The sequence below is a fragment of the Protopterus annectens genome, chromosome 4.part0, assembly GCF_019279795.1.
Source record: "Protopterus annectens isolate FY-2018-M chromosome 4.part0, PAN1.0, whole genome shotgun sequence".
In the NCBI taxonomy this organism is placed as follows: domain Eukaryota; kingdom Metazoa; phylum Chordata; order Ceratodontiformes; family Protopteridae; genus Protopterus; species Protopterus annectens.
Genome location: NC_056733.1, coordinates 754,677,761 through 754,702,198, shown reverse-complemented (window position 1 = coordinate 754,702,198; position 24,438 = coordinate 754,677,761). Strand labels below are relative to the sequence as shown.

Below are 24,438 nucleotides of genomic sequence, written 5' to 3'. Positions count from 1 at the left end.
CATCCACAGTACACTTGAGCTATGCCACGGCAACCCTCACCAATACATGTAGCCTTCAGTTCAGACAGCCTTTCCTCTAAATGTTCTTCCTGCAAGCAAGAAAGTACAGTTGTGTACACTTGCAGTCATTACATTTGGGTAATCAAAATAAACTTTACCTTCATCTACAAGCAAATACACCACATAGGTTGTAGAAGATGGAGAAGGAAAGAAACTCCAGAATGACAGGGGGATGGCGGGAGAGTAACCTGGACTGCAACAGGGAATACACTAACATCTACATTTATGGTAAGTGTACACAACTGTACTATGTTCTTCGTGTTTCACTGTTGCAGTCATTACATTTGGGTAGAATCCCAAAGCTATGGTTGGGTGGCTGGAGCTAAACAGCATTAGGTGCAGGTATAAGGCCCTGCAGCACTGCAGTGGCAAAGCCTGTCCTGGATTTTAGTAGAGGCAAATGATAATCCTTTGTAAAGGTGTGAACAGAACTCCAAGTAGCAGCCTCTAGAATGTCTTTGGTTGGTATTCCTCTGAGAAAGGCTGCTGAAGTAGCTGCAGCTCTGGTGGAATGAAACCTAATGCCCTTGGGCACAGGTTTACCACGGTGTAAGTAGGAGAAACTGATGCAGTGGCTTATCCACTTTGAAATGGTCCTTTGAAATGGCCTTTCCTTCTGATCCTGCAGCATATGACACTATAATTGCTCAGTTTTTCTTAGAGCTGTAGTCCTGCTCAAGTAGAATCTTAGGGGAGAGAATTCTGCATTCCTTGGACATACACAGCTTTGTCCTGCGGATTTGGATAAAAGGTTGGCAGATTGGTTAAGAGACACACTGGAAACCACCTTAGGCATATAAGTAGGATTGGTCCTCAGACTCCCTTGTCTGGGTAAAATATGATAAAAGGCTCTACAGCCATAAAGGCCTGTAGCTCTGAAACTCTTCTTGCTGAAGTAATTGCTAGTAGCAGAGCTGTTTTCCATGATAAGAACTTTATATCAGCGGTAGCAGCTGGTTCAAATGAAGGCAGGGTGAGCTTTTCCAACACAACTGAGGTCCCATGCAAGTAACGGTGATCTTCTAGGAGGCCTTAAATTTTTGGCTCCTCCAAGATGCTGCTTTAGTAAAGGATGAGAAAAGATTGGTGGCTCTGTATTGTAATGAGCCGAAATGGCAGAGGCATGTATTTTAAATTGATAAGATGGGCCTTTGTCAAGCATCTCAGTTAAGTATTGGAATATTTGGTTCTGCTGTATCAGTTCCTTGTGCCCAATTCCAAGCACAGAATCTCTTCCATTTGTCAACATAAGATTTTCTAGTACTTTGCCTTCTGGCTTCCAAATTTACATCCATCACAGCTTTACTGAGAGGTGCTGTTTGTATAACTACAGGATCAGCCATGCTGCCAGGTTCAGTGTCTGTAGTTGATTGTGCAGATCTGATTGTTTTGCGGGGACAGTAGTTGAGGGTCTGAGGTAAGGTCTAAGCTGGGTATTGAGACAAGTTCCTTAGGATTGGGGGCCAGTCCGGGGCAATTAGCATCATCTTTGGTTTCTCGTCTGACTTTCAGGAGGACCTTGGAGAGAAGAGGCAGAGGAGGAAAAGTGTAAACTGATAGGTTTTTGCAACTGAAGGATAGAGCGTCCATTTTCCATGCTAGTCTGTGATTAAGTCGGTCATTGTGCAGAATCTTTTCAATTGATAATTTTGAGGAGAGGCAAATAGATCCATGTCTGGGCTCCCCCATTTCTCTGTTGTGCTGAAGACTTGTGGATTTAGTTTCCACTCGTGAGGATCCGTAAGGTTTCTGCTTAAATAGTCTGCCAGTGTATTTTGTTTTCCTGGCAGGAACTGAGCTTGAAGATGTATTTGTTAGGTCAAAGCTGTGTCCCACAGTGCCATAGCTAATCTGCAAAGGGGGTACGAGTGTGTGCCCCCTTGCTTGTTTATATACCACATGACTGTGGTGTTGTTCGTAGTTGTCCTGGATCAAGTAAGTCCTTGAAGGCTGTTAGGGCATTTTGAACTGCTAGCATCTCTTTCTGGCTGATATGTAGATGCTTTTGTTTTGGGGTCCATATGCCCTGAATGCATCTTCCTGCCATGTGGGCTCCCCAGGCATAATCAGATGCGTCTGTTAAGGTTTGGCTGGCAGGGAGAAGAGTAAGAGTGAAGGTCCGTCCCATGTTTTGTTGACATGCCTTTGCCCACCATAGAAACATCTGTTGTAGGCAGGGAATGAGAGGAATCATTGCTTCCAGGTTGAGAATGTTGACTCCATAAACTTCTTAGGTACCATTGAGGTTTCCTCATATGCAGTCTTGCATATGGAATCAGGAGGATGCAGGATGCCATGAAGCCCAGAGCCTGCAGAATTTGTCTTGCAGATAACTGGGTTTTCATTGCCATCAGTTTGATGTGGTCAGTTGCCTTCGCTGGTCTGGCATAGGGCAAGCCATCTGGGCAGTTGTATTCAAGCTTGCACCCAGGAATGTTCTCTTTTGCGAGGGTACCAGTTGTGATTTCTTTTTGTTTATTGTGTACCATAGGCATGTTAGAAGCCTTTTCACAAACGCCAGGTGTCGAAGAAGAATGTCCTTGTTCTCTGCTTGAATGAGACAGTCTAAGTATGGATGTGTGTGTATACTTCGTTGTCTGCAAAATGCGATTACTGGTGCCAGGCACTTTGTAAATACCCTGGGCGCAGTAGATAAGCCAAAGGGCAGTGCAGAGAATTGGTAATGCATTAAGCCTGCCTTCAATCTGAGGTATCTTCTGCAGGACTGTCTTATTGGGACATGCAGGTATGCCTCTTTCAGGTCTAATGTCACCAGCCAAACATTCTTGCCCAGCATGGGCAGAAGCTGCTGCAAAGTCAGCATTTTGAATTTTGGAATGTCCAGGTATGTGTTCAAAATAGATAAATCCAGTATTGGCCGCCAGGCCTTGTTCTTTCTGGGTACCAAGAACAGTAGAGTAAAAACCTTGTCCTTTTTCCTGTTCTAGTACTGGCTGAATGGCCCCCATATCCATGAGGGACGTAACCTGTTTCTGTGCCTCTGCCCATTGATTTTTTGGCAGATCTGGCCAACCATTTGCCATTGGCAGAATATGGAAATGGAATCAGTATCCCTGTGATACTATGCTTAGTACCCACTTGTCCTAGGTTAACTGCCAATTTTGAGCAAAAAGTGTTAATTTCCCCCCTGTGGGTGCTGCCATAAGATAAGTGCTTGGTGAAGGCAGAGGGAAGTCACTGGGATTGTTTTCTGTAGGTTTGCGCTTTATCTCCTCCAGATTTGGAGGTAGAAGCACCCCATTGCTTTGACCTGTATGAATCTTGCACCTGGTATCTGGAACCCTTAGGGCATCTGGATTTGCCCCTTTGAGCTCTGTCTGACACAGGAAAGGACCAATTTTTTGTAGGCCAGCGTTTACTAAATCTAGGTGGCTGCACTTGTAAGAAGTCTAACAGTTTGCATAGACTTAGCTTTGTCTTCCATTTTCTTTAAAACCTCTTCTACCTTAATACCAAACAGAGAATCATGCTAAGGGGCATCTAGCAATTTAGCTTTAACATGATCAGGCAAATTTTGTTCCTTTAACCAGGCATGCCTCAGTCACAGATCCAGTAAATGCAACCCTGCAGGAGGCTTCTAAGGAGTCAAAACCACATTGCAAAGTATGCTTTCCAACCTGTTCAGCTGCATGCATTCCTGAAATTCTTTATTTTCTGCACATTCTGAAATCAACATAATTTTCCGTTTCAGCAATCCCATAACATGTTGTTGGTACTTAAGCATAAGAAATTTGACAGTTTCAGGCCCCGATTGCCAAGGTTGCAGATCTATAAACCTTTTCCCCCCATCTGTCCAGTGCCCTTGAATCTGTCAGAGGGAGTAGGATTTTTTGCTGTTGAGGCCTCAACTCCCTTTGGACCCTGTGAAATAGTTTCAGGATCAGCAGCAGGGTTTCTAAATAAAAATGTATGCGAGTCAGGGACCCTGTAATACTTATCAGGCTTACTGGGAGCCGGAGGTTAAGGAGTCAGGGGTCAAGCTCGACTCCTAAAACACATCCACAATGTCTAAAACAGGGGGAATGGCTAAAGGCCTGTGCTGAGGAATTGGGAGGAAATCCTGAGCCTCTTTTTTGATTCTCAGAAGTCTCAACTCTCCCAGGGAAAATGCTCCCTCAAAATATGCAAGGTTTCTCCAAATGAATAATCCTTAGGAGGAGATGCAGATGGTACAGACTCCTCTGCATCAGAATCCTCATAGGGAGGTATAGATAATTCCTGATCAGAAGAAATAGAAACCTGATCTGAAGATTCATAATCAGTGTCTTGCCTAGGCCTCTTCTCAGGAGGGGGATGGGTACCCCTGATCAAGGTAATAAGGTCTTCAGCCATTTCGATCTGCTTTTTAGGCATAGAGGCCTGTACACGTGGCTCATGCATCTTTTTTTTTTAGTTTTAGAAGTTGCTTTTGTCTTTGGTTTTGCAGCTGTCATCTGATATACAAATGCTGGTCTGAATACACCCTCAGAGGCCGGTGCCTGCTCAGCGGCTCCGGACCCATCCGAGGGAGACACATCCGTCGGTCCAATACCTTGAGTATCGTGCGGCATGCCGGACTCCATGTGGGTGTCTGTAGATGCCTGCGACTCGAAGGTATCAGGGGCTGCAAAAGTGCCTCACTGAGTACCGGCGACTGGCTTAGGAGAAGCTTAGTTGGTTTTGGATCTCTACTGCCTTTCTCTGTCCTTTTCTTTGCGTTTATGTACTCCAGTAGTCTGATTGCTATCCGATGACATTTCTGGGTAGATAAACCAGTTTCCAAAATACTTTGGTGCAAAAATATACAGACGCTTAATAGTGTGTTGGTTAAATCTAGCACAAAACCGACAGCCAAGCACGTTGTGATCAGGGCCTAGGCAAGGAATACAGTATAAATGGAAATCCTTGAGGTATTTGCTTCCCACAAGTAATACAATTACTGACATCGGTAAGGAGCAAGAAAAAAAAAAAAAGTTCCCTCAACGGGGTACTTCGCTTTAGTGAAGACTTCGGTTCTGAAACCGAAATTTAAATATTTCAGTAGTTGGCCGACCGGCACTTGCGAAAAGTTTCTGCTTTGGGCATCGTGCAGGAAGAAAAACTAAAGAAAATTGTGTTGGCTGCATGTTTTACACCAGACTACCTGACGTCATGGAAGAGAAGACAGCAACCGACGCAGGACCGAAGACTTTGGAATTCAGGCCGACTGAGGGCAACCTGCCAGCAGATTACCCAAATGTAACGACTGCAACAGTGAAACACGAAGATCACTGAAGGCAGTCAAAGCAATCATGCAAAGGTCTGAAGACAGAAAATAATGTGCGTTTTAAGCCTATGCCAGACCTGCTTCCTAAATGAACTGCAACTAGAAACTACTAATCTGACATCTACCAATGTAACCATGTACACTATAATCAAAATGCTAATACCACCGACCCCCCCCCCCCTCAAACAAGGTATTTATCTGGAAACTACAGAAGCTAAGAATAACACATTCCTTACTTAGGAAAGGCTAAAAAGGCCATCTGCACACAAGGGCATGTTAGAAAGCAGTTTTCCAAGTTAGATATATTTGAAGGGGAATGAAGAAGCAGGCTCAAAAGTAGGTCTGTCAGCTGCTTCAAATTAAAGCTGAAGTGCCATGGGGGAGAAATAGCCTTTCTAGGTCTCTGATGATGGCTGGCATGTGCCAGTCCTGAAATGAATAGTATAAGCAGACAGCTTAATAGAGGGAACTTTGGGATATCATGGTGGGGCAGACGGCCACCACCCAGTTCAGAGGTAGAAAGGCTACAGAGATCTGAAAGTCAGGATATAAATCCCAGTAGTAAGGACTACTGGGACAGTGATCAACATGAGCAACATCTACCTTGGTCTGGCATAATATATGCTATGCAAACTGCTCTTAAAAGGGACTGTCACAGGGATTTTTGGTTTGGACTCAGCCCTTGTTTTACATTTCAGGTTTGCCTTTCCGAGCATGCTCACCTCTGGCTGAGGGGTGGGGTGTCTGAAGGAACTTTCAAAGGTGTTAGCCAATCTCCATCTCAAATTGCAGTTGTACTGACAACAGCTCTGTGAGTCATTCATTAATCTGTGCATTTTACCCATTGAGAAAAGTAGCCTTTTAGGCATTTTACGACCCGACTGCTGCTACTCTAGAAAGCACATCAGTATCACAAAATACCATCATACTGGGAAGACTTCAACTACCCAAACATAGATTGGGTACATTATTCTAGCCCTAATACCCTAGCCCAAAGGTTCCTGGAATTCATAAATTCAAATGCACTGGAACAACTAGTCACCTCTCCCACTAGGGGAGAAAATATACTAGACCTGATCACAAACATGGGGACAAAATGCTCCACACTGGAAGTATACCCCTCACTAGTGAGATCTGACCACAAACTAATCACCCTGGATATACATATCCCACCTCCACCCTCAGCACAAAAGACCACAGTGAAAAACTTCTCAAAAGCAGACTTCACTCTTCTTAAGACTGAGATGGTATCCTTTAAGCCCACTGTGCCAGTGGATACCACATCCCACAATGCCGAATCCTTCACAAATGCTTTCTATGGACATCTCCAAGAATGCATGGATCATGCAATCCCAAATAAATCCAAGTCCCTCTCCACCAAAGGCAAGTGTCCTGTCTGGTGGACCTCAGCCATTAACAAATTGTATAACAAAAGAAGGAAGCTACTGCATGTCAGAGCAAAATCCCATGAAGGGAAGACATCTCTTATCAACATTAGCAGAAAACTACGTTCTCATAAAAACATCCAAGGCCAACTTAGGGAAAAATCGCTAAGGACACTAAAGATAACCACAAAGCCTTCTTCAGCTATGTTAGAAACCTGGGTGGAAACCCTCAGATATGCTCAGAGTTGGTTCACAACAACAAAAAATACACTGAACCCACAGATATTGCCAACATTCTGGCTGACAGGTTCAGTGCAAATTTCTCCCCTCCCTCACCCCCAAAAGAAGAAATACTTACCCCAGCTGAATGTAATCTCCCTGTCATATCAGATGACAAGTGAGAACCGCCCTAAACAAAGCTAAAAACACAGCATCAATGGGACCTGAAGGTATCCCGGGTTGCGTGTTATGTGAACTCCAAGAGGAGCTAAACCCACACATAAAAATGCTATTTAACCTTAGCCTTACTTCGGGATATGTACCTGAACACTGGCGTACAGCAACAGTGGTCCCACTCCACAAAAGGGGTGCCTCTACAGACCCTGGAAACTACCGCCCCATAAGCTTAACCAGCCTGGTCTGCAAAGCTATGGAAAGAATCATTATGAACTCAAACTGAGATATACGGGACCTACAGACACTTGACCCCACCCAGTTCGGCTTTGTAAAGGGCAGATCCTGCCTTTTGAACCTGGCTGACCTTTTTGAAACAGTCACTAAAGCCACTGATGAGGGCAAAGCAGTCCATACAGCATACCTGGACTTGGCTAAGGCCTTCGACAATACCCCACTCAGACATCATAGATAAGCTCAACAGCTTAAACGTAAACCCTTATGTCACTAGATGGGTTGCAAACTGGCTAAATGACAGAACCCATAAAGTTAAAATCGCTGGAGCAATGTCAGACTCAAAGCCAGTCACAAGTGGTGTCCCACAGGGATCTGTCCTGGGACCCCTCTTGTGCGGCATTTATTTCTCAGATGTTAAAGCAAACATGGGAGGGCTGTGGCTGACAAAGTTTGCAGATGACTGCAAACTAGGCGCCATAGTCGATACACCAGTGGACACATACATCCTACAAAAAGGCCTCACAGAAACGGACAACTGTTGCCGGAGTCACGGCCTTAAACTAAATGCAAAAAAATGTAGTCATCCCCTTTGGGAAAAACAAAGTACCCACAAATTATCACAGACAGCAACCCACTTGAGTATGGAAAAAGTAAGAGACCTAGGGACCCAAGTAGACAGCGACCTCTCATTTGACACCCACATTGCCAAAGTGGTTAGAAAAACATTCTATCTTGCACACCTCATCATGAAGGGATTCACATCCAGATCCAAGGATGTCATTGTACCCCTATACTCCTCCCTCATCAGACCCATGATTGAGTACAATGCCCCATTTGGTATGTACCTCACCCGGCATTTGCAACAGCTGGAGAGACCACAAAAGTACTTCAAGAGGATCAAGGGTCTCCAACATAAGTCTTATTCTGCCAGACTAAAGAAACTTCAGCTCTATTCAGTAGCATACCGCCTGCTCAGAGGTGATCTCTGCCTGATGTACAAGGCCATGTCCAATCAGGATCTGATGGACATGCTCCACCTCAAAAAATCCAAATCCATCAGGACCACGAGAGCTAAAGACTTAAACCTTGGCACAAGTATGAATAGGACATGCTGGAGGGATAGATTCATAACCCAGAGGCTTCCCACGTTTTGGAACAGGATCCCAGTTCGTATTAGACAGAGCCCCTCACTGACTCTCAAGAGAAATCTTGATGAGTGGATGGGAGATCGTAAGTTAACCCCAGGGGTCACATCTGTGTCACTGCTAGACAGGGCACAGTAAACTAATTCCATTATATAAGGGGGCCTTCATTGTGTCACTACTAGACAGAGGCACAGTATTCTAAATTTATTCTGTACATTTTTTGTACCATTTCATGGGGTGGCAAAAGCCACATCACTATGGCTAGGCTTACAAATGCCCCAGGGCAGATAGCCTAGTACTATACTAGGCAACTATAACTCAAGGCTTTTAAAACATTAGTAAAAAACTTTGTTGTTTCTTTCATTTCATATTTTACTCTGGTGACTGAATCCTGGCCATCTACAACAATTTTACAACATGGCTTTTACCTATAGAAAGCATCGGAGTCAGGCAAACAGTAGTGGAAACCATACATCTTTCACACTTTACTGTACTCAAGATTTTTTGAACACTAGCCTGGTGTAGTGACTTTCTGACCCGCTAGCAACTCCATAGAAGGAAAGTGCGAGACAGAAGGGTTGGAGCATTAGTAGATGCACTCTTCTGTTCCTTTTTCAGCTTCAAGTTTGACATGTACCGATTTCTGAATGCTACTAGACAAATGCACTATTTATGAGCAGGCTGCTTGTTCTGTAGAAGAACAAGTGATGCAAAATTTAAAAAAGTTAGTATATGTTGATGTCCCTTTTTCCTGGCACAACTTTATTTTAAATATGAGCCATGAGCTGGAGGGCATAGTTCCCTAATCTAATGAAAGTCCGACAGGAACAAATCCAAAGATTTGTTTATTCTGGGAGGTGAAACAAGAGTGGAAATGTGGATTTACAGGATATTTAAAAAGTAAAATGACATTATGGGCGGGAATGAAATTTACGTGTCAATGTGGGTGTGACTTTTGTCAGCTTAACTTGGACCCCAATTTTAAACAGTGGGATTGTCCCCTTTAAGATGCCACTTCTTGAAGCTGTTCATGTAACAAGAAGCTGCACAGCCAGAATTCGTTCAAATCCAATATAAATGTGCACCACACTCAAGCAAATTAAAAACTGCAAAGAAAAGCAACTACATAATCTCAGTTTACAGCATCAGACATAACTATGGACATGATTAACAGCAGTGTATTTCACAAGATGATACGTATAAAGAGAAACTCCACATGATGGTTCACCGCTTCTAATGGACAAATTATGCATATCCAATTGGTTTAAAATGCATAAAATGTTCCAGAAACGATAGTAACAACTTTTTACACAGAAAAAAAGGTGTTTGCGACATTCTGAAAAAGTAATCTAGCAGACTTAAAAAGTGCAAGACTGAAGAGGAGCAGGCAGGCACAGAGTGAGTCTGCATGGTAACAATCCAATCCATAATCTCCCATTAAAATAAACCATATGACCTGCAAAACGTGTCATACTGAAGTCTGAAACTGCAGCAAACCATCTGGCTATTTAAAACAGAATATACAAGACTACTCGGAGGTGAAAATTAGGCTACAACAGGATTCAACCAAAACACAATTCCATGTAATTTAGTCTTTAATTTGGTAGGCAAGGTTTGTATTTGAAACTTTGCATTTAAAATTTTATGCAGCAACCAAGTCTCAACAAAAGAACAGAGTGCTCCATCAGAAAAGACCGATTTTTCAAAGTCCTGACACCCTGAAAATTAAAATGCAAGTAAACTTTGAAACTTACTGTTACACTTATAAAATGTTTGTAAGTGGGGATACAGCACCCACCGCCTAACACTACTGTTGCTAATTCAAAGTTACTGCAGCCAGAAGGAATACCTTTAAATGGTATACACTTCTCTCTAGACCAGTTTAGTTTAATTTAATGAATAACAAAATCAGTCTTCTTACTTAAGAAGGACCCGTCTAAAGGATCAAGTGCACCCCCACCCAAAGGGAACTGCTAATTTAAACTTCAGTTTTTGACCAAAAATTTACATCTAATCTGCTTTAGTTTGAACATTCAGCTATTAGCTTAATGCATACACTGTAAAACAGTCCATGTGTCTACCATAACGTCCAGCCATGCCAATCAACAGGACTGAAACCATAGGATTTTCAGACAGCTCAACATCTGTAATTTCACCAGGCTGCTATCCCCTTTTAGGGTACTTGCAAACAACCTTCCCCCTCCAGACCTCCGGTGTGCTGTTTTAAAGCACAGTGCAATATGAGGCATCACAAAATTGCAAAATATTCGACCATGATTGTCATGGGAGGGGCTGTATTCAGTAATGTCCACTATGCAGCTGGATAAACCATCACCAGATGCATTTCTGTGAACAACACTTTCCTAACAGCGTTTGACAAAGTAAAAAGCCATATGGACAGAACAGTTTTTGTGACATTGGATCCTAACTTTTGTTAAAAAAAAAAAAAAAAAAATGAGGTAACTGGAATCCAATATAGTTTTGGCCACAAAATCTGAGCTTCCATGCAGTGTATTCACCTATGTTACTTAGGAAAAATACAGACAAATAGGTTTGTCCTAGTGGCTAGCTTAGGCATATAGGATACAATTTGCAACAAGTCACACATTTGGCAGACTAGGTAGTGTTTTAGTGTGAACATTAAAAATAAGAAATTCTAGAATAACCACTACGAATAGCATCTTCTAATATGATACTGAGGGGGATACTTCACAAATAAAAATAATTAATCCAAAGGAAGAATGAGATCCTTGAAAAGGTGGTTACATATTAAAACATCTACTAAAAGTTATGCAAATCTTCAAGAACCTAAAGATAAAGATGCTAATGCTTTACAGCAAGAAAGTGGGCCATTACAGAATGGTGGCTTAAAAGATGCATCAAAAACTTGGTAACTATAATCCAAAAACTTGCACGAATACAGCACTTTCCATATGGAATCATGTTTAACTGGACGTTTTTTTCTAGCACTAGGTCTCAGAGCAGAAGAGAGACTCTAGAACACTCTGGGTAGTATGCATGGTCCCTGCTCCTGGAGAAACTTGCAGTATGAGAAAGTGAAGATTAAGGGAGGTTTGGCAGTAGGCTGGTTAAGACAAGATTCTGAGGAGTTCAGATATAGAGCTAGTCTAGAAGACAAGGCCACAAAACGCAAGACCACATCAGTCAACGGCACAATGGCACATGAACAAATCCAGAATAGGAATGGCACCAGAAGACTGGCAACAGTAACTTTATAAGATCTAACCTGAGCCTGGGACTTGGTAAGGATCCCCCCACTTCCAAGAAGAATTAAAATCAACCTCAGTGGGCTAATGACTCTTCCCCCACAGACATGTGGCAGCTGGGGTTGGGCTAAGATTTGTGGCAATTCAGTGCTGTACTCCACTCCCCAAAAAAATGCAGGTAATGTTCTTGCAGACTTTGGTTGGTAAAACAGGTTATTTATGATAGCTAGACATTCTTCATCACACGACTTTTACAATGATAAATGAAGCGAATACTGGAAAAACTAGTTGCCACAAGAGGTGCAAATTAATGTAGGTAACTGCTGGGGTTTACTTATGGCAAATATTGAGTGTGTGTAAATATGCTCAATATTCTACACAAGGAAAGAACAGCTGGTGAGTTCATCTGAAACTGCAGCAGTGAAAAGAAAATCAGGACACATTTAAAGTGGAACCTTGTGTTGAGAGACAGCCTTACAAGACTATCTGCAAATATATAGAGCGGAGTATATTTTTCTGTATTATAGAGCTAAATTGTTGCTTAGATAGCTGTTGTCTTACTGTTCTGCAAATATACAGAGATCAGTATATATTATTTTGGTTTTATAATTTGCACTCTGATTCCTCACATCTCAGTTGAAACTGCCCCCCCCCCCCCTTTTGGTTTCTATAGCTTGTGTGTTGTTAACTCAAGGTTCCCTTAATTTGACTTAATAGCAGCAGCCTGCATTTAAAGTGGAACCTGTGTGTTGAGACAGCCTTACAAGACTATCTGCAAATATATAGAGCAGAGTATATTTTTCTGTATTATTCTGTATTATAGAGCTAAATTGTTGCTTAGATATCTGTTGTCTTACTGTTCTACAAATATACAGAGATCAGTACATTTTTTTTGGTTTTATAATTTGCACTCTGATTCCTCACATCTCTGTTGAAACTTTTCCTCACCCCCCCTCCCTGTTCTTGGTTGTAGTTTAAATTTGGTGGCTTTTGCAGTGCCCGCCCCACTGTAGATTTGATCTAGGACACTCCCCCAGTCCCATCTCTTTACCGCATTCTACTTATTTAACCCTTTCTGCACTTGCTTTTAGTCCTTTTTTAATGTAATTACATTTTTTCAAACTGTGTGTGGACTAATATTGCTACATACTCAAGTGTGCCAGCTTGCACTGCATGTGAATTGTTTTTACTACTGTTTTTGCTACTTTTCTGAAAAAAAAATTGTAAGCCTGTTTCCTACCTTTCCTGTAATTAGTGTTCCAGATACAGATTTGCTGTATCCAGGATTATTTGCAAGCTTCTGAGCCCCCCAAGCCTTTGTGTTGGAGGGAAGCCTTCTAGCTTATCAGTGGGAGTGGTAAGCACTAGGTAACCAGTCTACCACGAGTGGTTCTGGCCCAGAATTTGTAGTTATTGGCCGTTTGGGTGGTCTTCCATCTCTCTCAACTTTCCGATATGAAGGCCTGCATTTGCACTTGTTTCTGTCCTGTAACTCCTGGGACCATCTCATTTGCTCACTCAAAATTTGTTTTTACTGTATTTGTGTTTCTTCCTACTTTATTTTACTTTTGCGTCATCTTAAAAGTACTCAATTGTATTTATTACTGTTTGGTGCAACTCATTCTAAGCCTTTTAGTTTAAGCACTTGGGATTCAGGCCAATTATTTTACATTAAAAGGGTTCGTGGTCTGCACACTTGTGGGAGGAGAGGCTGGACTCTGCCCTTCTGAGCTGGGAATTTCTGGTTAAAGGCTTATAGTGCCTGCATATTTGAACTGTTTCTTACTGAAATTGATACAACTTGTTTGCTGTAGCATAGACTAGATCCAGGCCTGCTGAATCTAGCTTTGTTTGTATGCTTGTTATTTCCCTGAAACGCTAATTCCACCTAAAACGCGGCTTTTCAGGGCTTCTGTGGATCCCTAGTGATATCTGCATTGCTTACTGTACTTATTTCCTTGTTTCACTTGAATGTTACTGTTTGTCGTTTTTGCATTTAAGTTACCTGTAAAACATTGCATTTAAAGTTACCTGGCACTTGCTCACTAAAGCAATTATACAAGTCAGCACTAAAAAATTAAAAGCACTACACCCTCACAAACTCCCCTTGAGTATCTTGTTCCCCATTGGTCCTTTTTTTCAATTATAAAGGAATTCCCAATACTATTCTAGCATGTCCAAAGGTCAGTTGTCAATCTCCTCCCCGGTCCAGCTGGTGAATCTGGGAATCTTGAGGCAATGTTACAACTGCCTCATGTACACAGACAACCCTCTCCTGCTCCCAACAAATTCCAACACATGAGAGATGCAACCATATAGCCATACTGGAGGCTAAGCTCTCAACTCAGAAGTGGCGAAACCAGTCAGGAGAAGGAAACCACACTCACTACAATTCCAGTCTCACACAGACCTACCACGACAGCAAACCAAACACACAAAAACATACTCTGAGGCTCTAAATAAAAATCTGCCTAAGCAGCAGAGACCTCAAAAGCAGACACCCAAGCAACCGTTACCCCAAAACAAAACACGTGCAACACAGCTCACAAAGCCAGTGTGCCGAACAGCCACAGCCCTTAAGGCTAAACACACCTGATACACTTGTAATAGGTGACTATCATCAGGCACACTGACGTCCCGCTCAACAAGGTGGTCACTGTGAGCTGCCTGTCTGGCGCTAGGATCCGCCACATAACACAAGCAATCAGGTCACTCCAAGGCAAGTACAAATATGACTGTCATTGTCCATGCTGGTGTGAATGACCAGAGACATACCTCCCTGGGCTACATGGAGAGACAGAGGAACTCTGAGCATGTAGCCCAGGCTGGTATGACCCTGACCTTGAGTAGCATCTTACCCTCACCAAGAATGATGCCACAATATGAAGACAAGATGATCAATTTCAACAACTGGTTTAAGTATTGGTGTCATTCAAAGGTGATCCAATGCCTGTCAGCCTGGGATGACATGCTCAACAAGCCACGATGCTTTGCGAGGGACGGCTTGCACCCGTCACCCCTGGGCTTTCGGATATTGGCAAAGGCTCTTGCTACCCCCCATAGTGCCTTTTTTAGGCAAGGCTCAAAAGACAAACCCACCTCCATAGGTATCAAGGGATAAGAAACTAAGAGTAATGCTACTCAACACCAGAAGTCTAAACCCAAAGATGCACGCACTCAAAACTCTCCTTAGCATAGAGAAAGTACAGTTTTGTACCTACCATAAATGTAGATGTCCGATAGATATGCAACTGCAGTCATAACATATGGGTTGTCCTGCCTCAGGCAGCCCTCGGTCGGCCGAATTCCAAAGTCTGGGTCCGGCGTCGGCTGGTGTTGCCCCCTCTCCGACGGCACAACGGCTGGAGTATAAAAGCATCGGCCGACACCATCTTCTTCAGTGTTTCTTGCCCCAGATGTCAGATGCCCACTCAGGAGGCTAAATTTTGTAAATGGATAAAAAATAATCCCAAGCATGCACAACAGTAATAAACAGATACACCATAGGAGATACCCCCCAGCTGAAGGGAAGAGGGGTAGTGACCCCAAAAAGAAGGATACAGAGGGGTAGGAGGGTGGGAGAATCCGACTGCAGTTGCATATCTATCGGACATCTACATTTATGGTAGGTACAAAACTGTACTATGTCCTTCAAGAATGCAACTGCAGTCATAACATATGGGTTGAATACCATAGCCAAGCTGGGGGTGGAAGGAACTATGATAAGGATGGTGTAGCTATAATCCCCTGCAGGATTGCCGAAGCAAAGCCTGCTCGGGATCTGGAGTATAATGGCAGGTGGTAGTGCTTGGTAAATGTATGCACGGAGCTCCATGTAGCAGCCTCTAAAATGTCCTTTGTTGCCACTCCTCTTAGGAAAGGTGGAGTGTGGCCTAATATTGGCTGGCACACCTTTTCCATGAAAAGAATAGCAAAATCTGATGCAATGTCCCATCCATTTTGAAATTGTTTGTTTTGAGATTGCCTTTCCCTGTACTCCAGCAGCATAAGCTACAAACAGCTGGTCAGACTTTCTGGTGTTTAGTTCTGTCCAAGTAGTAACGTAGTTGTCTGTGTATGTCCAAAGTATGCAGTAGTTTTTCCCCCCTATTTTGAGGATTGGGGAAGAATGTAGGCAGATTAATTGCTTGATTTAGAGACACCCTGGAAATAACTTTTGGCATGAATGTAGGATTTGTTCTTAGGGAGACTCTGTCTTGATGAAAAATGAGGAAGGGGGGCACTGCCATGAGTGCCTGTATCTCCGAAACTCTTCTTGCAGAAGTGACTGCCAATAAGAAGGCAGTCTTCCATGAAAGTAATTGCATTTCTGAGGATGCTGCTGGCTCAAAGGGAGGAAGAGTTAGTTTTTCCAACACATAGTTGAGGTCCCATGCAGGTACTGGTTGTTTTCTGGGAGGTTTGATATTCTTTATCGCTCTTAAAAACTGTCTTAGCAGAGGATGCGAAAACACTGGAGGGTCACAGTTGTATTTTGCTGAGACTGCTGAGGCATGTATCTTTAATTGAGGAGTATGAGAGCCCAGTATGAAATAGCTCTGCAAAGTATTCCAATATCGGAGGAATACTCAGTAGTTCTGTGTCCTGACCCTTTTTTGCACACCAGATGCTGAATCTTTTCCACTTGGCTGAATAGGTTTTTCTGGTGGAAGGTCTGCGTGCTTCCAGCAAGATCTCTTGAACAGATTTGGAAAGAGAGCTAGGTGTTGAAGTCATGGAAGTCTACAGGCTGTCAGATGCAATGTTTTTAGGTCTTGATGTACAGTCCTGTAATTGTTGCGTTAGGAGCAGGGGCCATAGGGTCAGAGGCCATGGCTTGGTCAGAGTTATGGTCAAGAGCAGTGGGTACCAATGTTGCCTTGGCCAGTCTGGCGCTATCAAAATGCCTGTTGGTTGTTCTGCCTTTAATTTTCAGTATCACCTTGGTCAGCAGAGGCAGAGGAGGGAATGCATAAATTTTTAGAGAATTCCAGCTGAAGGAGAGGGCATCCGTTTTCCAAGCTAGAGGGTGATGAGTCCTGGTGCAGAACTTTTCCAGGTGATGATTTAGGTGAGAAGCAAAGAGATCTACATCCGGTCTTCCCCATGTCCTTGTCAGTTGAGAGAAAATGTGAGGGTGCAACATCCATTCGTGTGGATCCATGAAGTTTCTGCTCAGATTGTCCGCCAGTACACTGTCCTTGCCTGGTACAAACTGGGATTGTAAGTGTATCTTCAGGCTCAGGGATTTTTCCCGGAGAAGCATTGTTAGTCTGCAGAGGGGATAAGAATGAGTGCCTCCCTGCTTGTTTATGTACCACATGACAGTGGTGTTGTCTGTCCTTATTAGCAAATGTCCTTCTTGTAGTGAATTTTCGAAAGTCTCGATGGCATGTATCACTGCCAACATCTCCTTTTGGTTTATGTGCAGATGTCTTTCCTTTGGTGTCCATAGGCCTTGAATGCATCTGCCCTCCATGTGCGCGCCCCCCATCCATGGTCTGAGGCGTCTGTTGTGATCATTTGGCCTGCTTGAGGTCTGTTGAAAGACATGCCTTTGTTTAGTTGACTGGCTTGAGCCCACCATAGAAATTCCTTCTGCAGGCATGGAATAAGTGGGATTATGTCCTCTAGGCTGTTGCTGTGTTGAGACCATAAGTTTAAATACCATTGCAGCTTTCTCATATGAAGTCTTGCCAAAGGTATCAGAAGAATACAAGATGCCATGAAACCCAGGGCCTGCAGGATTTTCCTTGCAGTCAGCTGGGAAAGGCTTGCTAGGCCTTTGAAGTACTCTGGTAAATGCTGCTGTTTTTCCTGTGAGGTAGGCCATTTGTGTTTCCGTGTCCAGTTTGGCTCCTAGGAATGTACTCTGTTGGGATGGTAGTAATTTTGACTTTTGAATGCTGACTGTGTATCCCAGGGCCTGCAATAGATGCATGACATAGTCCAAATGCCCTTTTAAGGTTTGTTTGCTGTCTGCTTGTATGAGGCAGTCGTCCAAGTAGGGGTATATTTGAATCCCCTGCTGTCTGCAGGGTGCCACTACTGATGCCAGGCATTTCGTGAACACTCTGGGCGCAGTAGACAAGCCAAACTGCAATGCTGAGAATTGATAATGCTCTGTTCCTGCAAGAAATCTGAGGTATCTTCTGCAGCTTTGTCTGATTGGAACATGCAGGTATGCCTCCTTGAGGTCCAGAGTGACCAGCCAAGACCCCTTGCCCAGCATGGGAAGAAGCTGCTGCAACGTCAGCATTTTGAACTTTGGCACAATAAGAAAAGTGTTTAGATTTAACAAGTCTAGTATGGGTCTCCATTTGTTTTCTTTTCTTGGAACAAGGAACAGTCTTGAACAAAATCCCTGGCCTTGCTCCTGAGGAGGAACCCTTTCTATTGCTTTTATACTTAATAGCTTGGAAACTTGAGAGTGCGCCTCTGCCCTTTGATGATGTGGCAGGTTTGGCATGCCTCGTCTTATTGGTAATGTGTGGAAGTGGAATCTGTAGCCTTTGTTTATCAAGTCCAGAATCCAATTGTCTTTGGTTAAAATATGCCAGTTTTGTGAGAATAATTCTAATTTTCCGCCCAAAGGTGCTTCTCTTTGAACCTTTGTAGGCGGTACGAAAGTGAAGTCATTGTGATTGTCCCTGTGGTGCAGCTGAACTGTCTGCGCCATTTCTTTGGTTTGGAGGTTGCCATTGGCGGCCCCTGTAAGATCCTCGGTGTTGTCCTCTACCCCTGGCTCGTCTGCTTTATCCCCTTTGAAACTTGTCAGAGCCGGGGAAACACCAATTCTTTGAGGGCCAGTTTCTGCTGAATCTGGGAGGCTGAACCTGAAGGAAATCCTTTACTGTCTGTACTGACTTTGCTTTTTCCTCTATGGATTTCAAAACATCTTGTGCAGTAGCACCAAAAAGCTTTCGTTTCTCCAAAGGTGCATCCAGTAACTTTACTTTAACATGGTCAGGCAAAGATTGATCCTTCACCCAAGCAGGTCTACGTATTACAGCCCCAGTCATAGCTGCCCTACATGAAGCTTCCAGTGCATCATACCCACACTGCAGAAAATGGTTATTAACCTGCTGAGTGCTATGTATATGATCCTGCAGTGCCTTTTTATCAATAGGCTCAGAAGAGGCTACCTTTTTCTGTAAATCATCAAGGAGAAAATCTTGGTACTGAAACATGTGGAAAAGGCAGTTGAGACCTCATGGCTAGGGTAGTGGAGGTGTATACTTTTTTACCCCATCTCTCCAGGGACCTAGCTTCTCTGTCAGCTGACAGTGGGTTTTTGGCAGAGGAGGAAGCCACTCCCTTGGGGCCCTGTGAAATAGTTTCTAGATCCACAGAGTGGGCCTTAAAAAGGTGCTTGTGAGTGTCAGGGACCCTATATCTGTCCGGCTTGATAGGAGCAGGAGAAAGAGTCAGGGTTAGCACTGGAGTGAGAGAAATCATCATCCAAAACATCCATAACTGGAGGGATAGCCAGAGGTCTGTGCTGGGGGAGCTTGAGGAAAGTACGTAGCCTTTTCCTGGAGTCAGAGAATTCCTGACCCTGCCATTGAAAATGTTCTCTCTCATGGAATGCAGAACTTCCCCAAATGAGAAATCCTCTGGGGGGAGGCTGAGGGAATAGATTCCTCAGCATCAGAGTCCTCGTAGGCCTGGAAGGGTTCTTCTTGAGTGTCAGAGTGCTCAGAATCCCCAGAGGCTTCATCCGAGGAGAGGTTGTCCGCCTGCTCAGATCTTGGCCTTTTCTCTGCAGGTGGCCGAGAACCCCTGTCCGGATGAGGCTGAGACCCCCTGATAAGGGAAATAAGATCTGCAGCCAGAGACATGATCTGCTTATCAGAGGAAGGGGCCTGGGTAGGCTTAGGATGGGCCTTGGCCTGACTGGCGGCCTTAGCACGAGCAAAGGAAACAGGAGGCCTAGCAGCCCCACGTGCAGGTGTTACCTTGTCCACCGGGATGGTGTTGGGTAGATCCAGAACTTCGGTTTCCGGAGGAAAATCAACAACCGGCACAGATGAGGTATCAGAGACCTAAGGTCGTGTTAGCGCTGTGTCGGCCTGGAGCGGTAGATTTACCACTTCCGAAGGAGCCGGAGCGCTAGTAGAGGGTTTAGTAGAAACATCGGTAGTGGACGCGGGCCGAGGATGTCGGTCCCGGTCTTTGCGTTTTTTAGCAGATTGGGTTGTCGGTTGTTCCGACGGCATGATATACACAAAGGATTCACCGAAGTCCTCGGCAAATTCTGCCTGGCGCCCGAGAGTGCGCTTATTAAAGCGGGCACAGGCAGCACAGGCCGAGACGTCGTGGTCTGGGCCCAGGCAGGGAAGGCAGAGAGAATGGAAGTCCTTATGAGGTATTTGTTTACCACAAGACAAAATTATTAACTTTCTCAATTTGTTCAGACATCGGCTGAGGCAAGAATAAATGTTCCCCAACGGGGTACTTAGCTTTTAGATGACTTCTGTACTGAAAAACACAGGAGCTGACCGACCGGCACTTGCGAACTGCTTCTGCTTCGGGCACCGCGCAGCAAGAAAGACTGAAGATGGTGTCGGCCGATGCCTTTATACTCCAGCCGTTGTGACGTCTGAGAGGGGGCGACACCAGCCGACACCAAACCCAGACTTTGGAATTCGGCTGACAGAGGGCTGCCTGAGGCAGGACAACCCATATGTTATGACTGCAGTTGCATTCTTGAAGGACATCATTGATATCTGTGCAGTAACAGAAACCTGGTTCAAGGCTACCGAGAGCACCTCAGCACTACCAGGTTATACCTCATACCATGCTTTTCGGCCCCAAAACTTGGACCGAACCACAAAAGGAAGGGGAGTATCAATATTAGTCAAAGATAGCCACACTTCCAGGTTGGTGGCACAGCACGAAGCATCAGAGACTATCCATGTGCAACTAACAGTGGGTAAAACTGCCTACCAGTTTATAGCCTGCTACAGACCACCCTCCCAAATCCAGGAATCCCACTCGGCCTTCCTGAGAACACTGGAAAATATGAAGGTCTCTCCAAACACCACTATATTGGGCGACTTCAACTACCCAAACATAGACTGGGAGCATTACTCTAGCTCCAACACCCTAGCCCAAAGGTTCCTAGAATTTATAAACTCAAATGCTATGGAACAACTTGTTACCACTCCCACAAGAGGGGAAAACATACTGGACCTAATCACCAACATGGGGACTCTCTGCTCCAGACCAGAAGTGTATCCCTCACTGGTAAGATCAGACCATAAACTAATCTCATTGGATATTCACAAACCCGACTCCACCCCCTGCCCTGAAAACCACAGTGAAAAACTTCTTAAAAGCAAATTTCACACTCCTCAAAACTGAGGTGGAATCCTTCAAAGCCCCTGGGCCTGTAGAAAATACGGCCCAGACCGCAGAATCCTTTATAAACGCATTCTATGAACACCTTCAGGAATGCATGGATCACATGCAATCCCAAATAAAACCAAGACCCAATCCTCCAAAGGCAGACGTCCTGTCTGGTGGACCCCAGCCATGAAAAACTATGCAATAGGAGGAAGCTACTACATGATAGGGCAAAATCACAAAAAGGGAAGGCATCTCTGATCAGTATTAGCAAAAAAACTACGGTCACTCAAAATAGTCTAAGGCCAGCTTCAAGAGAAAAATTGCACAGGATACCAAGGATAATCACAAGGCTTTCTTTAGGATAATCACAAGGCTTTCTTTAGTTATGTTAGGAACCTGGGTGGGAATTCCCAGATATGCTCAGAATTGGTCCAAAATGACAAAAAATACACCGAACCCACAGACATTGCCAACATCCTAGATGACAGGTTCAGAGCAAACTTCTCCCCCTCCCTACCAAAAGGGCAAATATCTATCCCAGCAGAGTGCTGCCCCCGACAGCTCAGATGGGAGAAGACGGTGTCCCGGGCTGCGTCCTACATGAATTCCAAGAAGAGCTAAACCCAAACATAAAACTACTGTTCAATCTCAGCCTTACTACAGGATATGTACCCAAAGAGTGGCGTACAGCAACAGTGGTCCCTCTCCACAAAGGTGGTGCCTCAACGGATCCTGGAAACTATCGCCCCATAAGCCTGACTAGCTTGGTCTGCAAAGCTATGGAAAGGATCATCATGGACCTCAAAGATAATGGGGACCTACAGACACTGGATCCTACCCAGTTCGGCTTTGTAAAGGGCAGATCCTGCCTCTTAAACCTGGTTGATTTCTTTGAAACAGTGACCAAGGCCAATGACGAGGGGAAGGTGGTCCACACAGCCTACCTGGACCTCGCAAAAGCCTTCGATATAATACCCCACTCTGGCATTATAGATAAGCTCACCAGCTTAAATATAAACCCCTATGTCACTAGATGGGTTGCGAACTGGCTCAAGGACAGAAACCATATGGTTAGAATTGCTGGAGCCATGTCAGACTCCAAACCAGTTACAAGTGGCGTCCCACAAGGCTCAGTCCTGGGACCTCTCTTGTTCGGTATATATTTCTCTGAGGTACAGGCCAACACGGAAGGACTGTGGCTGACCAAGTTCGTAGATGACTGCAAACTGGGCGCCATAACAGACTCTCCAGCCGACAAGCATCATCCAAAAGGGCCTCATAGAAACAGACAACTGATGCCAGAGCCATGGCCTCAAGCTAAATGCCAAAAAGTGTATAGTTATCCCCTTTGGCAAAAACAAAGTGCCCACAAATTACCACATAGGTGGTAATCCATTAGTAGTAATTAGGGACGTGGGGACCCAAGTTGATAGCAATCTATCATTTGACAACCACGTGGCCAAAGTGGTTAGAAAAACATTTTATATAGCCCACCTAATCATGAAGGAATTCACATCTAGATAAGGGGAGGTAATCGTGCCCGTTTACTTATTCCTCATCAGGCCCACAATTGATTACAATGCCCCTTTTGGGATGTACCTTACCAGACACCTGCAGCAACTGGAAAGACCCCAAAAGTACCTCACCAAGAGGATCAAAGGGCTCAAACAGATGCCATATGCTGCCCGGTTAAAGAAACTCCTGCTCTACTCAGTGGCATACTGCCTCCTCAGAGGCGATCTGTGCCCGACGTATAAAGCCATGTCCAACCCGGAATTAATGGGCATGCTGCACCTCAGAAAATCCAAATCCCATCGATCTACGCGCTCGAGAGACTTGAACCTCAGCACTGAAATAAATAGGACATGCTGGAGGGACAGATTCATAACCCAGAGGCTCCATTCACTCTGGAATAAAATCCCAGTCCAGGTTAGGCAGAGTCCCTCACTGACTCTCTTCAAGAGGAATCTTGATGAGTGGATGGGAGATCATAGCTTTACCCCGGGTATCACTTCTGTCACTGTTAAACAGAGGCACAGTATACTAACCTCGAAAAAGGGCATAGCAAAATTAATTTAAAATGGGTGGCGAAAGCCAAAACACACTCTGGCTAGGCTTACAAATGCCCTAGGGCAGATAGCCTAGTATGAACCTATACACAGACACACACTGCTGAAAATAAAAATTCTTTAGGGGTGTCTGTTTTCTGTTCAGCCTCTGTGTATATTGTGTGATACTCTAAACCACATTACTACACAGTTTCTTTATTTTGCCATATTAGACAATATGGACATAAGCAATTTAATTTCTAGGAGATGCAACAATTCACCTCCCCAGTGTATATAATCAAAAACCGAAAATTAAATTTACTCAAAATACTTAATGAAATTATTTTGTGACTTTTTACAGTTTCAACAGTACTACACTGTGTGATGAATATTCACAGCTTCAATTCACTTCCTTAAAACTGCAATTAAATTCTTATAGGTTCATAGGTAGGTACTAGGCCATCTGCCTGAAGGCATTTATAAGCCTAGCCAGAAAGAGTTTGCGTTTGCCATCCCCCCCTTTGATTAGTTCCCTGTGCCTCTGTCCAGCAGAGCCAATGAAGTGATCCCCAGGGTAAACTTGGTTTCCCATCCACTCATCAAGGTTTCTTTTGAAGAGCGTTGGCGAGGAGCTCTGCCTAATGTTGACTGGAATCTTGTTCCAAAGCATGGGAAGTCTCTGGGAGAGGAATCTATCCATCCAGCACATCCCATTTACTGTTGCGGTGAGGTTTAGATCCCCAAGATGTGTGGCTCGAGGGGATAAGGTTTTCTTTAGATGGAGCATGTCCATCAATTCTGGGTTGGACATGGCCTTTTATGTCAGGCAGAGATCACCTCTGAGTAGGCGGTATGCAGCAGAGTACAGCTGGAGTTTCTTCAGTCGAGCTGCATAGGGCATCTGTTTGAGGCCAGTGATCCTCGTGGTGAGGTACTTCTGTGGTCTTTCCAGCTGTTGCAGGTGTCTTGTAAGACACATCCCAAATGGGGCATTGTACTTTATGATGGGTCTGATGAGCGATTAGTAGAGGGGCACAATGACCTCTTTTGATCTGGATGCAAACCCTTTTGTGATTAAGTGGGCCATGAAGGATTTTCTAACCACTTTGGCAATGTGATCAAAAGGTGACATCTACTTACGTCCCCAAATTCCTTATTACGTCTTCTGTATTTAGGGGACTACCACCAATGTGGTAGTTTGTGGGTACTTTGTTTTTTCCAAAGGGGATGACTATGCACTTTTTGGCATTTAGCTTCAGGCTACGATTTCGACACCAGGTATCCATCTCAGTGAGACTCTCTTGCAGATGCCCGTCAGCCAGAGTC

At 44.2% G+C, this 24,438-nt stretch overlaps 1 protein-coding gene and 1 non-coding gene across 2 annotated transcripts in view; both read right to left on the bottom strand.

Moving 5' to 3' along the window:
• Nucleotides 1-24,438, bottom strand: part of RANBP1 (RAN binding protein 1) — a 304,446-nt gene that overhangs the window by 65,967 nt on the left and 214,041 nt on the right. The gene's annotated exons all lie outside the window — the stretch shown is intronic.
• Nucleotides 9,761-9,894, bottom strand: LOC122800611. The gene has a single exon (XR_006364614.1). It is a non-coding gene; the product is annotated as a small nucleolar RNA SNORA77 (small nucleolar RNA).